We start from the raw sequence: 14,694 nt of genomic DNA, 5'->3' as shown, positions 1-14,694 counted from the left end.
GTAATTTGGTAATTTTTATATTACTGATTGATTTTAAGAAATAACTACATTATTTTTCTGTTCTAAAAAGAAAAAATTAACCATAAAGATTTTTAAAATGAAGATAAACAATATATCTGTGTAGAGAAGAGACTTGTGACTGCCAAGAAGGCAGGGGGTCAGGGGAGGAAAGGACTAGATGTTTGGGCTTAGCAGATGAAAACTATTATCTATTGGATAGATAAACAACAAAGTCCTACTGTATAACACAGGGAACTATATTCAATATCCTGTGATAAACCATAATTGAAAAGAATATATATATATACATCTATAGATTCATTTGAGAGAGGTAACTGCTGTTAATATTTCAGAGTACACATTATATACATTTATGCATATGTGCTGTTTGGTTGATGAGTCACGTTCAACTCTTTTGCAACCTTATGGACCGTAGCTCGCCAGGCTCCTCTGTCCATGAGATTTCCCAGGCACATATGTATATACACACATGCAAACATATATATCTATAAAAGTGAGACCTAAATGTACTTGGTGCTTTGCAGCCTGCCTTTTTATGGCCTACGCTGCTTGAGTTTCTTCCAGCACAAGGATTTGAAGACCTATTTGCTGAAAATACACACCTAATAAATATTTGTCGAGCAGCTATTTTAATAGTTCAAGAGGAACTTTTCTAGTCTCAGTGAGTTCATAGGCTACTTAAAGAGAAGAAATATAGACACGTCTATATTCAGGAGAAACTATACATGAAAGAAAATAGGGCTGAATTATCAACAGCTATTCACCAACAACTTGGACAATCAAGAAGAAATGGACAGGGAATTCCCTGGCTGTTCAGAGGTTAGGACTGTGCACTTCCACTGCTGGAGGTGTGGGTCCGATCCATGGTTGGGAAACTAAGATCCTGGATATTGTGTGGCATGGCCAACCAACCAAACAAAAATCTCACCTATGTAAATCAGCTATAATGGTCAGTCTCTCAGTCATGTCCAACTCTTTACAACCTCATGAACTGTATAGCCCACCAGGCTCTGTCCATGGAACTCTCCAGGCAAAAATACTGGAGTGGGTAGCCATTCCCTTCTCCAGGGGATCTTCCCCACCCAGGGATTGAACCCAGGTCTCCTGCACTGCATGCAACAGTTTTTTTTTTTTTTTTTAACCTGGGAGCACTAGAGAACCCAGATGTTTTAGAATATAGCACACATACAAAAGACAAGCTGTATGATAGGTGGGGGTCAGGTGAGCTGGATGGTAGGTGGAGACCACATTATCCAGGGTCCTATGAACCAGATTAGAATATATCCTGTTCAACAGGGAGAACTTGAAGATTCTAAAGTAGTACTGGTTTGAGATAAGGACTGAATTTTTTAGGCTTTCAAAAGCAAAGGCTCATAGTTTAGGCTTTCACTAACTTGAAATTTATTCAAATTGGTTGATTGGGAAAGAATTGCTCAAAGCTCATGGTGGGCTTCCCTGGTGGCTCAGATGGCAAAGAATTTGCCTGCCAATGCAGGAGACCCAGGTTTGATCCCTGGGTCAGGAAGATCCCCTGGAGAAGGGAATGGCAACCCACTCCAGTACTCTTGCCTGGAGAATTCCAAGGACAAAGGATCCTGGAGGGTTACAGTCCATGGGGTCACAAAGAGTCGGACATGACTGAGTGACTAACACTTTCACTTTCATGGTGGGATAACTTCTGCTACCTTGCATTTTTTTTTTTAAAATTTTTTTCCCCATCCCGATCCCCGCTCCCACCTCCCTCTCTACCCGATCCTTCTGGGTCTTCCCAGTGCACCAGGCCCGAGCACTTGTCTCATGCATCCAACCTGGACTGGTGATCTGTTTCACCATAGATAATATACATGTTTCGATGCTGTTCTCTCGAAACATCCCACCCTTGCCTTCTCCCACAGGGCTTTGCCTATCTGTTTACAGAGATCTAGCACAAAGGTAAGGAACATAGAGAAGAATCCCAGCTGGTCCACAAACAGGAGGAAAAAATGATTGTACCTGAGTGTTGGGAGGAGAAGCTTATTTGCTATGAAAACAGGGACTATGGGCCCACCCACTGTGCTGGAGTTATTAACTTCTGCCTCACCTGTCTTGCCTGGGTCCCCCTGCTACTCACAGCCACAGGTAGGAAGCCCTGGGGAAGCCTCAGACCTCCTGCTGCTCAGGGAGAGGCAGGAATGCCCTGGCAAGTTCTTTTCACCTGTGTTCAGGTATGTTCCCAGGTAGAGCCTCTGTGTCCAGGTAGTTATGGAGCCAAGGCCCTGCCTTGGCCTCCCTATCCCATCTCTGTTGCCCAATCTCACCTGCTTGGAGAAGGCAGGCTCTGACCCCTGTAAATTCTGATTTGACTTGGACACTGAAATCCCTGCTTGGTCTTGGTCATCCCTTCCCCCACAGAATGACTCTTTCTTCTCTTGGCCCTCCCATCAATGATCCATGCAGCAGTTGAGTGATCTTTTAAAATTTATTGATTATATTATGACCTTTCTCTGCTTACAACCCTTATGGGGCCTTCCTCTACTCCTAGAATAACATTCTAGCACATGACTGGTTCCTGCCTACCTTTCCCTTCTCTCTTTCTGTATCTCTTACCCCTCATTTAGCATGCTTCACCAGCTTCTGGAGGACTCTGAGCCCACTTCACTCCATGGCCTTTGATTGATACTATTCCCACACCTCTTCCATCGTATGACTCTTGTTCTTCAGATCTTGACTTAAACTTCATGTCCTTAGACAGGTTTTCCCCACCCTCCCTGTAACTCTTATCTTAGTTCAGAATTATACATTTACTTATTTTCTTATTTACTCTGTCTCTACTGCTAGGTCATGAAACTCCATCAAGGTAGGGATCATGCCTACTTCATTTAACCTTATCACTCTAACACCTAGAAAGCCTGGTCTATAGTCAATACTCAGTTGACACTTGTTCAGCAAGTGGATGGATGAACCGATAACTGAATGAGATGCTGGTTTCTCAGTGAGTTGACTGATCTTTTAGGAAGTATACACAGGATCCTCCTGACTCTTAGTTACTACATGCCACTCTAGGTAATGAATCATTTTGAACTGCCCTGGGGCCTCCTTAGCCTGGCCCCTCTTCCCTTTATGCTTACCTGAACCTTCTAGTTTCTTGGCCCTGGCTGCTGACGTCAGTGGAGCTGAAGGGCCTCCATCATCTACATTTTGGCCTCAGCATGCTTCAGCCCTAGGCTCTTTCTGTTTAGGCTGGTCCACAATTAACAGAGTTAATAAGGGTGAGTAAAGATGCTTGCAGAGTACCTCAGATCACATGACTGATTCAAGAACTGACCTCAGGTCTCCTGGCTCCACAACAATGATTTCCTATCACACCCTGAGCTTCCCAGACACCACACAAATTGCTAGTCTTTGTGCTAGTGATGAAGATTATCACATACACTACCCCTTGGTACAGTGGTTTTTACCAGCCGTGCAGGAGTTCATACTTCTAAAGGCACATCAGAAGTTCAAGGAAATGAGAAGTCATGTGACTTTTTTCCTTTTAGTTAAAAAAATATAGCAGTGATGAATGCTTGTTATAAAATGATTGAATGGTACAGATGTATGTATGTAAAAAGGGAAAATCTCTATCTATACTACCTTCCCATCTCATCCCAACCTAATTCTCCTTCCCACTTCTTTCCTCAAAGTATGTACTTTTAACAGTGTAGTGTAATTAAGTCCAAACATTTTAAATATATTTATAAACATTATGTATAATAATTTATATACAGATATAAATAGTTTTTTAAAAATCCTGTAGTTTTAAAAACATATTCAATATTATTTTTTAAAATTGTGTATGTTGAAAGTGAAAAAAGGACCCCAACTTTGTGATGGAACATACCCTTGGCTGAAGGAGCATGATAGAAGGGCCTTGTTCTGGTATGCGTATAAGGAGAAATAGCAGGAAACATGGCAAAACCTGGCGGGAGAACTAACGCAAAGGGAGTCTTGTTCGTGAGATGGCTCGAAGACTCTCACCAGCAGTGGAAGCGGTGGGCATGGCTCACTAGGACACCCGTGTAGGGCACGGCCACAGACTACCATCTACAGGCTGCCAGGACCCAGCTGGAGACGTGGATGTGGACAGAAGGAAAGGAGCTGAGTAGGTATGTTGGGATGAAAAACAGGACAAAAATGGATTTGTGAAGACAAGTCACAGACTAAGAGAAAATATTTGCAAATGACATATCTGAAAAAGGACAATTATCCCCCTTAAAACTTAACAGTAGGAAAATGAACAATCCAATTAAAAAAATAGGCAAAAGACATGAACAGATCTCTCACCAAGGAAGTATGGTGGTGGTGGTGGTGTAGTCACTAAGTCACGTCCTACTCTTGCGACCCCGTGGACTGTAGCCCACCAGGACCCTCTGTCCATGTGATTTCCCAGGCAAGAATATGAAGTGGGTTGCGATTTCTTTCTCCAGAGGATCTCCCGAACCCAGGGATCAAAGCCAGGTCTCCTGCATTGTAGGCGGTCTCCACTGGAGGCGGATTCTTTACTGACTGAGACACCAGGGAAGCCACCAAAGGAAATATACAGAAAGCAAAAAAAATATGAAAAGATGCTTCATATCATATGTCATCAGGGAAATGCAAATTAAAATAACATGGAGATGGGACTTCCCTGGTGGTCCAGTGGCTAAGACCCGTGCTCCTAATGCAGAGGGTCCGAGTTTGATCCCTGATCAAACCCAGTGAACTAGATTCCGCATGCTACACTAAAAGATCCTGCATGTTGCAACAACCCTAGTGCTGCAACTAAGACCTGATGCAGGCAAAAAAAAAATAAAAAAACACACAAAAAACAAACAAAAAACCATGGACGGGCTTCTCTGGTGGCTCAGTGGTAAAGAATCCGCCTGTCAATACAGAAGACATGAGTTTAATCCCTGATCCAGGAAGATCCTACAGGTTGTGGAGCAACTAAGCCCATGTACCACAGTTATGTACTCTAGAGTCTGGGAGCCTCAACTACTAAGCCCATGTGCCATAACTATTGAAGCCTGTGCACCCTAGAGCCCCACAGCAAGAGAAGCCACTGCAATGAGAAACCTGCACAGCACAACTAGAGAGAAACCTCCTCTCACCACAACACTTGTGGTGTCAGTGTTCACTACATGTATATTTTAAAGGCCAAAATGAATACTGACAACATCAAATACTAGTGACAATGTGGAGCAACAGAAGCACTCACACTGCCGGTGGGAATACACAATAGTATGCAACAGTCACTTTGGAAGACAGTTTGGTGGTTTCTCACAAAACTAAACGGATTCTTACCATACAATTCAACAACTGCATTCGTTAGTATTTTCTCAAATGAGTTGAAAACTTTTGGCAACACAAGACCATACATGAATGTTTATAGCAGCTTTGTTCATAAAGGCAAAAACTTGGAAGCAACCAAGATATCCTTCAGTAGGTGGACAAATACACTGTGGTATATTCAGACAGTGCAAAAGAAAAAGATGAGCTGTCAAGCCATAAAAAGACACTGGGGGAAAATTAAATGTATATAACTAAGTGAAAGAAGCCATCTGAAAAGGCTACATACTGTATGATTTCAATTATATGACATTTTGGAAAAGGCAAAACTATGGAGACAGTAAAAAGATCAGTAGCGGTCTGGGGTGAGGGGAGGAAGAGTTCAGAGAGCCCAGAGGATTTCTAAGGCAATGAAATTATTCTGCATGATAAATGATGGTGGATATCTGTCATACCGCACAATTGCACTCATCTCACACACTACCAAAGTAATGCTCAAAATTCTCCAAGCCAGGCTTCAACAGCACATGAACCGAGAACTTCCAGATGTTCAAGCTGGATTTAGAAAAGGCAGAGGAACCAGAGATCAAATTGTCAACATCCACTGGATCATCGAAAAAGCAAGAGAGGTAGACAAAAACATCTACTTCTGCTTTACTGACTATGCCAAAGCCTTTGACTGTGTGGATAACAACAAACTGTGGCAAATTCTTCAAGAGTTGGGAATACCAGACCACCTGACCTGCCTCCTTAGAAATCTGTATGCAGGTTAGGAAGCAACAGTTAGAAATGGACATGGAACAGACTGGTTCTGAATTGGGAAAGGAGTACATCAAGGCTCTATATTGTCACCATGCTTATTTAACTTATATGCAGAGTACATCATGTGAAATGCTGGGCTGGATGAAGCATAAGCTGGAATCACGATTGCAGAGAGAAATATCAATAACCTCAGATATGCAGATGACACCACACTTAAGGCAGAAAGTGTAGAGGAACAGAAGAGCCTCTTGATGAAAGTGAAAGAGGAGAGTGAAAAAGCTGGTTTAAAACTCAACATTCAAAAAATGAAAATCATGGCATCCAGTCCTATCACTTTATGGCAAATAGATGGGGAAACAATGGAAACAGTGACAGACTTATTTTCCTGTGTTCCAAAATCACTGCAGATGGTGACTGCAGCCATAAAATTAAAAGATGTTTGCTCCTTGGAAGAAAAGCTATGACCAACCTAGACAGCATATTAAAAAGTAGAGACATTGCCAACAAAGGTTCATCTAGCCAAAGCTATGGCTTTTCCAGTAGTTATGTATGGATGTGAGAGTTGGACTATAAAGAAAGCTGAACACTGAAGAATTGATGCTTTTGAACTGTAATGTTGGAAAAGATTCTTGAGAGTCCCTTGGATTGCAAGGAGATCCAACCAGTCCATCCTAAAGGAAATCAGTCCTGAATATTCACTGGAAGGACTGATGCTGAAGCTGAAACTCCAATACTTTGGGCACGTGATGGGAAGAACTGACTCATTTGAAAAGACCATGATGCTGGGAAAGATTGAAGGCAGGAGGAGAAGGGGACAACAGAGGACGAGATGGTTGGATGACATCATTGACTCGATGGACATGCGTTTGAGCAAGCTCTGGGAGTTGGTGATGGACAGGGAGGCCTGATGTGCCACAGTCCATGGGGTTGCAAAGAGTTGGACATGACTGAGCAACTGAACTGAGCTGATTTGTCATACATGTGTTCAAATCCATAGAACCCCAGAGAGAACCCTAATGTAAAGTATGGATTCTGGATGGTAATGATGAGTCAATGAGGGATTATCACTTGTAACAAATGGGGCTTGTGAAGCAGTGGAACAAGCCCTGTTCTGGAAGCTCCAGCCCAGTTTTTACCTTGGCATTGCCTCTGACTTGCTGTGCAACCTGGAACAAGTCCCCTCCCCTCTCTAGGCTCATTTTCTCTTTGTGTGAAGTGGGCTTGCAGTTCTCAAGGGTCTCTTATTTCTTAAGGTTTTATGCATTATTTCCTGGCAGCGGAACTTTTGAACATTTCCTAAGATAAGGGTAATTAGAGTAACCATTGAGGGTGTTTGCTAAGTGCTATGGTCTCATTTAGTCTAGAGACCAGCTCTCTACTATTAGACCCATTTTACAGATGGAGTAGCTGAGGCTTAGGGAAATTGACCAATGCCACAGAGCTGGTCAGTGGTGACACCAGTATTCAAAGAAGATAGACTCCTCTGCCCTCCATCTCCACCACACTGAAGGAAGAGCCTCTGAGCTCTGCTGCCTGCAAAAGGAGAACAGAGAATATAAAATAAAAGTACTTTATGTTAGACATGAAATGGGTCTGACCATGGACACTCTCCCAGTCACCTCTACAGCATCACAGAGAGCCAAGACAGAACTCCAAGGGCATGGCAAATTTCAGAGGATGGAGGGTGTGCAGATTTCAATATCACTGGAAAAGAAAAGATAGAGGATAGGCTCTTGGGGCTAAGCTCTGGAGATATGAATGCTTTTCGGGGAAGATAAAATGGACTTCTAAATTAAAGGGAAAATTCAGGGGTTATCACTCCATTGCTATTCAGAAAATCCATAACTTTTCTTCTTTTTTTGAATCACATAATTTCTTTTACTATGAGATGAAAAATTGATCCTCTCAGAGAAAAAGCAAATAGTAATTATTAAATTTTACCTACAATTTCATGAGGTTTGTGGAATTCCTATGAAGACTCTGGCCTAGAGAGACTCAGGATGAGAGTAATCGTTAATCAGTAATTATGCTAAAAATAATAGTGGAAGTATTATTATTAAGCATCAAGTACACTAACATTTACAAAACAACTGCATACACTACTTAAACTTTCCAATAAGCAGGCTGTCAACCTCCTCCCCCTTTCTCGGCTACACCACGCAGCATAAGGGATCTTAGTTCCCTGACTGATAGGGATAGAGAGGATAGTTACACAGGTAGTTGTAGTGGTCTCAGTAGGGCATTATAGGTAGAGTTGGAAACTGAGGGAAATTTGGGGGACCACTGTAAGTTAATGATCACTCAAGAAACCCATCAGAAAGTCGTGGAATGAAGCAAGCTTGCTTAACGGTAAAGCCATGAATAAAAGCAAGAGATATATCCCAGGTTATTAAGTGAAAGAGAAAAAAATGAGGCTTGCATTCTGCTGGCTGTGGTCAGCAAGACAGTGATCCTTAGAACCAAGGACAGGAATTTAAGGGAAAGGTGGCATTCCAAAGTTGGAGATTCTCATTATATAGACACCTGAGATGATTCAACACATTTTAGTAATATGTTATCATCTTTCTGCTATTTGAGTAAGTGCCATGACAGTCCCAGTTTGACTTCATAAGGTCAAATACTCTCCTATCTGATATGAAGGAGGAGCTGGTGATGTAAGCCTAATATCTACTCAAAGAATGAGGAAGAGGGAGGTCTTTTCCCTCTTCCCCACTTTACTTTGATTATAAAAATGTAGCCTGCTTAACCCTTGGGGCAGAGCTCCATCACCTGCCTGCCTGCAGCCCTCACAAGCATCCTATATTAACAAATCTACTTCTCATCTATCGCTTTGCCTCTCACTGAATCCCTTCTGTGCTTAGACACAGAGAACCTGAGCCTCAGCAAATCCAGACACCAGGTGAGTGACTCTAATTGAAAGATCGTGGGTTCAAGTCCCAATCAGAGTTGCATGGTTTCACAACCAGGGATCAAACCCGTGTCCACTGCAGTGGAAGTGCGGAGTCTTAACCACTGGACCATCAGGGAAGTCCTTCGATACCCATTTCTACAGAGGAGAAAACTGAGGTTCAAAAGAGCCAGGGAAGGGAGTGACTGTACTTGGGCAGGTTTCTTTTAGGAGTGCCACAGGATACACACACACACCCACACACCTTTATACAGTATTAAGCCCACTTCTACCTTTATGTTTTTAAAGAAGACTGTGCCTATCCATGCATAAGAGATATGGCTCATACATCATTCTTTTTCCAACTGTGTACTATTTTGCAAAAGGCTATATCATGGTTTATTTAACCAGTTTGGTTGTCTCTCCCGGGTGGGGAGAAGGTCAACAGAAGTGGACGGTACCATGCAGCAGCTTTCACATGCATCTAAGAAACCCCTCAAGGACACTAAGACTAGACTGGTGGTTGCCAAGAGGTGTGAGTGGGGTTGGGAGAAAGTTGGACTGGGAGCTTGGGATCAGCAGATGTAAACTGGTATATAGAGAATGGATAAACCACAAGGTCTTACTGTACAGCTCAAGGAACCATATTCAATATCCTGTGATAAACCATAATGGAAAAGAATAGGAAAACATACACACACACACACATATATAACTGAGTCAGTTATTAACACAACGTTGTAATTCAGCTAGTTATGCCTGACTCTGTGCAGTCCTATGGACTGCAGCCTGTCAGGCTCCTCCATCCATGGGATTCTCCAAGCAAGAATACTGGAGTGGGTTGCTGTGCCCTCCTCCAGGGGATCTTCCTGGGGATAGAACCCATGTCTCTTACATCTATCTGCATTGGCAGGTAGGTTCTTTACTGATAGTGCCACCTAGTCTTCACTTTAAGAAAATTAAAAAAAAAAAAACCACCCTCAGATCTCTCCAACATCATCCTTAGAAGACTTCGGGGCGGGGGGGGGGGGGTAATAAGCTCCTTGTCAGTAAGGGTATTCAAGCAGAGATCAAGGTATGCAGGAGACGGTTAACTGGTAGTTTCTATTCCCACATCTTTTTGGTGTGTCTTCCTCTACTGCAGAGGGAAAGGGAAGTTAGTTACATCTCCTACACCCTTAGAAGTCTGTTCTTTCCTTTCTGGCCAAAAACACTGATGGAGTAGCACCCCTGTGGTGGCCCCTCAGCTGGGTGCTAGGGACCCACCACTACCAGGATGCAGAACCTGCCTTCCATGAGCTTAGTTGTGTCAGGTAGTTAGAACAGGGAAAAGGAGTCCAGAATGGCGGTGGCTAAAAGACCTGGGAGGGAAAAGCCCACGAAAACAGAACAAAGGAAGGTCCGAGGACCAGAGTGAGAACCTCAGGTAAAACAAACAGCACTCCTGGCTGGCCCAATTTACATAGGACAGGCCCAGGGAGAGAAAAACATATAAAAAGAGGAGCCAAAGCTCTCTTCTCTCTCTCCCGCGCGATGGGGCGCTCTTTTCTTTGTGTCTTTGGATCGACGTGGCCTCATGCCACGAAGATGGATTTTCCTGCTATTATCTAAATAAAATAGAGCTGTAACACTGAGCTGCAACACTGATTTGTCTAAGAGCTGTAACACGGTCCGTTCGAGACCTGAGAGCTATAACACGGTCTGTCCAAGACCCGAGAGCTGTAACACGCTGAGGGGGCTTTAATGTCCGTCACTCCAAATCTTTGTTGTGACGAGACAAAAACCGAGAAGCGTACACTCAGCTGACAGTTGGAAGACACGAATATCAATCAGGGTTTCCCATATGGAAGTAAAAAAAATTTTCAACTGTGATAAGTGCTCTGAAGGAAAATTTCAAAAGGCTGAGTGTTTGTAATAAACAGTAAGGTTTCCCCCAAAAAGAGGTTAAGTCTCCCGCACAGCAATGTTCTTTTCACCTCCTTGCTCTAACTAAATTCAGCATCCCCCTAAGGTCACTGCTCCTCTGCAGGCCTCTGAGAGAGGCTCCCCTCTCCTCATATCACGTGGCCAGGAGCTAGGGAGGATCCTTGTTCCTGTTTCTTTCCCCCCTACTCTCTAAGACAGTTGGCTCCACGGGCCAGCAGACCACGGCACCTCTACTTGCTTCGGCATGCACAACCCTCAGATCCGCCCCCCTCTTCCACCTAGCACCTTTTCTCTCTCTCTCTCTCACTGTTTTTATCTCTCTCTTGCCCTATCTCTCTTCCTCCACCATTTCCCTATGATCATTCTTTTTTTAAAAAATTTATTTATTCAGCTGTGCTGGGTCTTAGTTGCAGCATGTGGGATCTAGTTCCTTGACCAGGGATCAAACCTGGGGCCCCTGCTATGGAAGTGTGGAGTGTTAGCCACTGAATCACCAAGGAAGTCCCTTGCTGTGATCATTCTTGATAAGTTTATCCATATAAAACTGTCACCTGTGCTCCAGTCTCTTAAATCCTTGACCCCCTTTTGCTTCCAAATAGCTTGTTCTCCACCCTACCCCACACATTCCCTTCTACCATCACACCCTAGACCTTGTCATTATCAAAACCTGTACCACTCTTTTTTTTTTTAAGTTTTACTGGAGTATAGTTGATTTATAGTGTTGTGTTCCTGCACCACCTGCAAAGCCTCTGTTTCAAGCACCCTATTTTCTGGGTGCCATACCAGCTCCTGCTGGTCTGTTTCACATCCACTAGTGTGTAGACCCTACCAGACTGCGACCACATCAGGGTCTCTAGTCTAATGCTAGTCTGTGACCCAGCCACTGCTCTTCATCCCCACATAGCTTCACTCTCTTTTTCACTGGTGACTGGTCAACCGTGCAGGCTCCCGCTACACACTCTCATCCCCTCGTCCCTCTCCTTGTTCTGCAGCCGTCCTCCAAAGCCACAGCACAGTCCCGGCGCACCTTTGCCTCTGCTTTAAGACTACACCCAAGCCACTGAATGTGGCCGGAGAGCACAAGGCAGGTTTGCCAACCAGTCACACTTTCAACTTATGAAAACCTCAGGTGGTACATATAGGCAAAGGAATATTACTCAGCCATAAAAAGGAATTAAACTGGGTCACTTGTGGTGATATGGGTGAACCTAGAGTCTGTCACAGAGAGTGAGTCAAAAAGAGAAAAACAAACATCATATATTAACACAAATATATGGAATCTAGGAAAAATTGTACTGATGAACCTATTTGCAGGGCAGGAATAGAGACACAGACATAGAGAACGAACTTGTGGACACAGTGGGGGAAGGATAGGGTGGGACAAATTGAGAGCATAGAATTGACATATGTACACTACATGTGTAAAATAGATAGCTAGTGGGAGGCTGCCATATAGCACAGGGAACCCAGCCCCAGCTCTGTGATGACCTAGACAGGTGGGAAGAAGGGGGTGGAGGGAGGCTCAGGAGGGAGGGTTTACATGTATACATATGGCTAATTCGCACTGTTGTACAGCAGAAACTAACACAACATTGTAAACCAATTATCCTCCAATTAAAACAACAAAAACAAACCTCAGGTGAGTCCTAGCAGTGTGGGGCGAACCTATTTGTCTTATTTATGTTGCTCTTCCACTCTTTAAGAGGCTATTTTCTGAATTCAAACCTCCATTACTTTCCCTCTTTTCACTGTCAGCTGATGACATTGTTCTTATTTCACTGAGAAAACAGAAGCAATCATGAGAACTTCCTTATTAACCTCCAGCCACTAAACCTACACACTGACATGTGTCTGAACACACAGACTAGGCTTTTTCTGCCATGACAATAGCTGAGTCATCCTCATCCTGCCCTAAGTCCCTTTATCTTGTGCACTGGATCTCATCCCCTTTCCTTCACTTACTCAAGAGCCTTCCTCCTGCAAAGATCCTTCCCTCTCTCTTGCATCATCAAACCTTTATTTTCCATTGTGTCATTCCCATGAACATATAAACACCACAGGACCTTTCACCTCTCATCTCTCTGTTCCCTTCCACAGTCAAACTCCTTAAAAGAGTCATCTCTACTCACTCTCCGATTTCTCACTTTCCATTCTGTTGGATTTACTTCAGCTGACTTTACCCTTATTACTTCACTGAAACTGCTCTTGCCAATGGCAACAATGCCTCCCACTGCCAAATCCAAAGGCTAAACCTTAGCCCTCTTCTCACTTGTCTTGACAGGAGTAGAAATTTCGGTCCTTTCTACACACACAATTTTTTTTTTCATTTATTTTTATTAGTTGGAGGCTAATTACTTTACAATATTGTAGTGGTTTTTGTCATACATTGACATGAATCAGCCATGGATTTACATCTATTCCCCATCCTGATCCCCCCTCCCACCTCCCTCTCTACCCGATCCCTCTGGGTCTTCCCAGTGCACCAGGCCCGAGCACTTGTCTCATGCATCCAACCTGGACTGGTGATCTGTTTCACCATAGATAATATACATGTTTCGATGCTGTTCTCTCGAAACATCCCACCCTCACCTTCTCCCATACAGTCCAAAAGTCTGTTCTATACTTCTGTGTCTCTTTTTCTGTTTTGCATATAGGGTTATCATTACCATCTTTCTAAATTTCATATATATGTGTTAGTATACTATAATGGTCTTTATCTTTCTGGCTTACTTCACTCTGTATAATGGGCTCCAGTTTCATCCATCTCAGTAGAACTGATTCAAATGAGTTCTTTTTAATGGCTGAGTAATATTCCATGGTGTATATATACCACAGCTTCCTTATCCATTCATCTGCTGATGGGCATCTAGGTTGCTTCCATGTCCTGGCTATTATAAACAGTGCTGCGATGAACATTGGGGTGCACGTGTCTCTTTCAGATCTGGTTTCCTCAGTGTGTATGCCAGAAGTGGGATTGCTGGGTCATATGGCAGTTCTATTTCCAGTTTTTTAAGAAAATCTCCACACTGTTCTCCATAGTGGCTGTACCAGTTTGCATTCCCACCAACAGTGTAAGAGGGTTCCCTTTTCTCCACACCCTCTCCAGCATTTATTGCTTGTAGACTTTTGGATAGCAGCCATCCTGACTGGCGTCTACACACAATTTTTACCGCTGCGGTGATAGACTCTAACATGCTGCCTGCTTTGATATGTATGGCATTCATGCTGTTGTTTATCTCCTCCTCTTGAGTGTGAGTGGGACCTGTGCTTCTAACCAATGCTGCTGCTAAGTCACTTCAGTCGTGTCCGGCTCTGTGCAACCCCATAGACGGCAGCCCACCAGGCTCCCCCGTCCCTGGGATTCCCCAGGTAAGAACACTGAAGTGGGTTGCCATTTCCTTCTCCAATGCATGAAAGTGAACACTGAAAATGAAGTCGCTCAGTCGTGTCCGACCCTTCGCGACCCCATGGACTGCAGCCTACCAGGCTCCTCCATCCATGGGTTTTTCCAGGCAAGAGTACTGGAGTGGGGTGCCATTGCCTTCTCTGCTTCTAACCAACAGAATGTGACAAAGATGATGTAATGTCACTTTCATGATTACATCATGTCATATGAGATTTTGTTTTACCGGCAAACTTTAGAGACTTCAAAGTCTAGTGGGCTTTTTTCCTAAGGTAACAGCTTATTTCTTGAGTGGTGGGCACACAGGTACTTATTCTAATATCATTCTTTAAACTAGACATATATATTTTATAAACCTTTCTTTATACATGCTATATTTCACAAGATAAAATTTAAGACCTGCAATAAA

The 14,694-nt window shown here is 43.4% G+C and overlaps 1 long non-coding RNA gene across 1 annotated transcript in view; it reads right to left on the bottom strand.

Annotated features, from left to right (window-relative positions):
- The window catches only part of LOC122439677, a 32,848-nt gene that overhangs the window by 1,806 nt on the left and 16,348 nt on the right, over nucleotides 1–14,694 (bottom strand). The gene's annotated exons all lie outside the window — the stretch shown is intronic.

This window comes from Cervus canadensis, chromosome 4 (assembly GCF_019320065.1).
Source record: "Cervus canadensis isolate Bull #8, Minnesota chromosome 4, ASM1932006v1, whole genome shotgun sequence".
In the NCBI taxonomy this organism is placed as follows: domain Eukaryota; kingdom Metazoa; phylum Chordata; class Mammalia; order Artiodactyla; family Cervidae; genus Cervus; species Cervus canadensis.
This window is presented reverse-complemented; position numbering and strand designations above follow the sequence as displayed.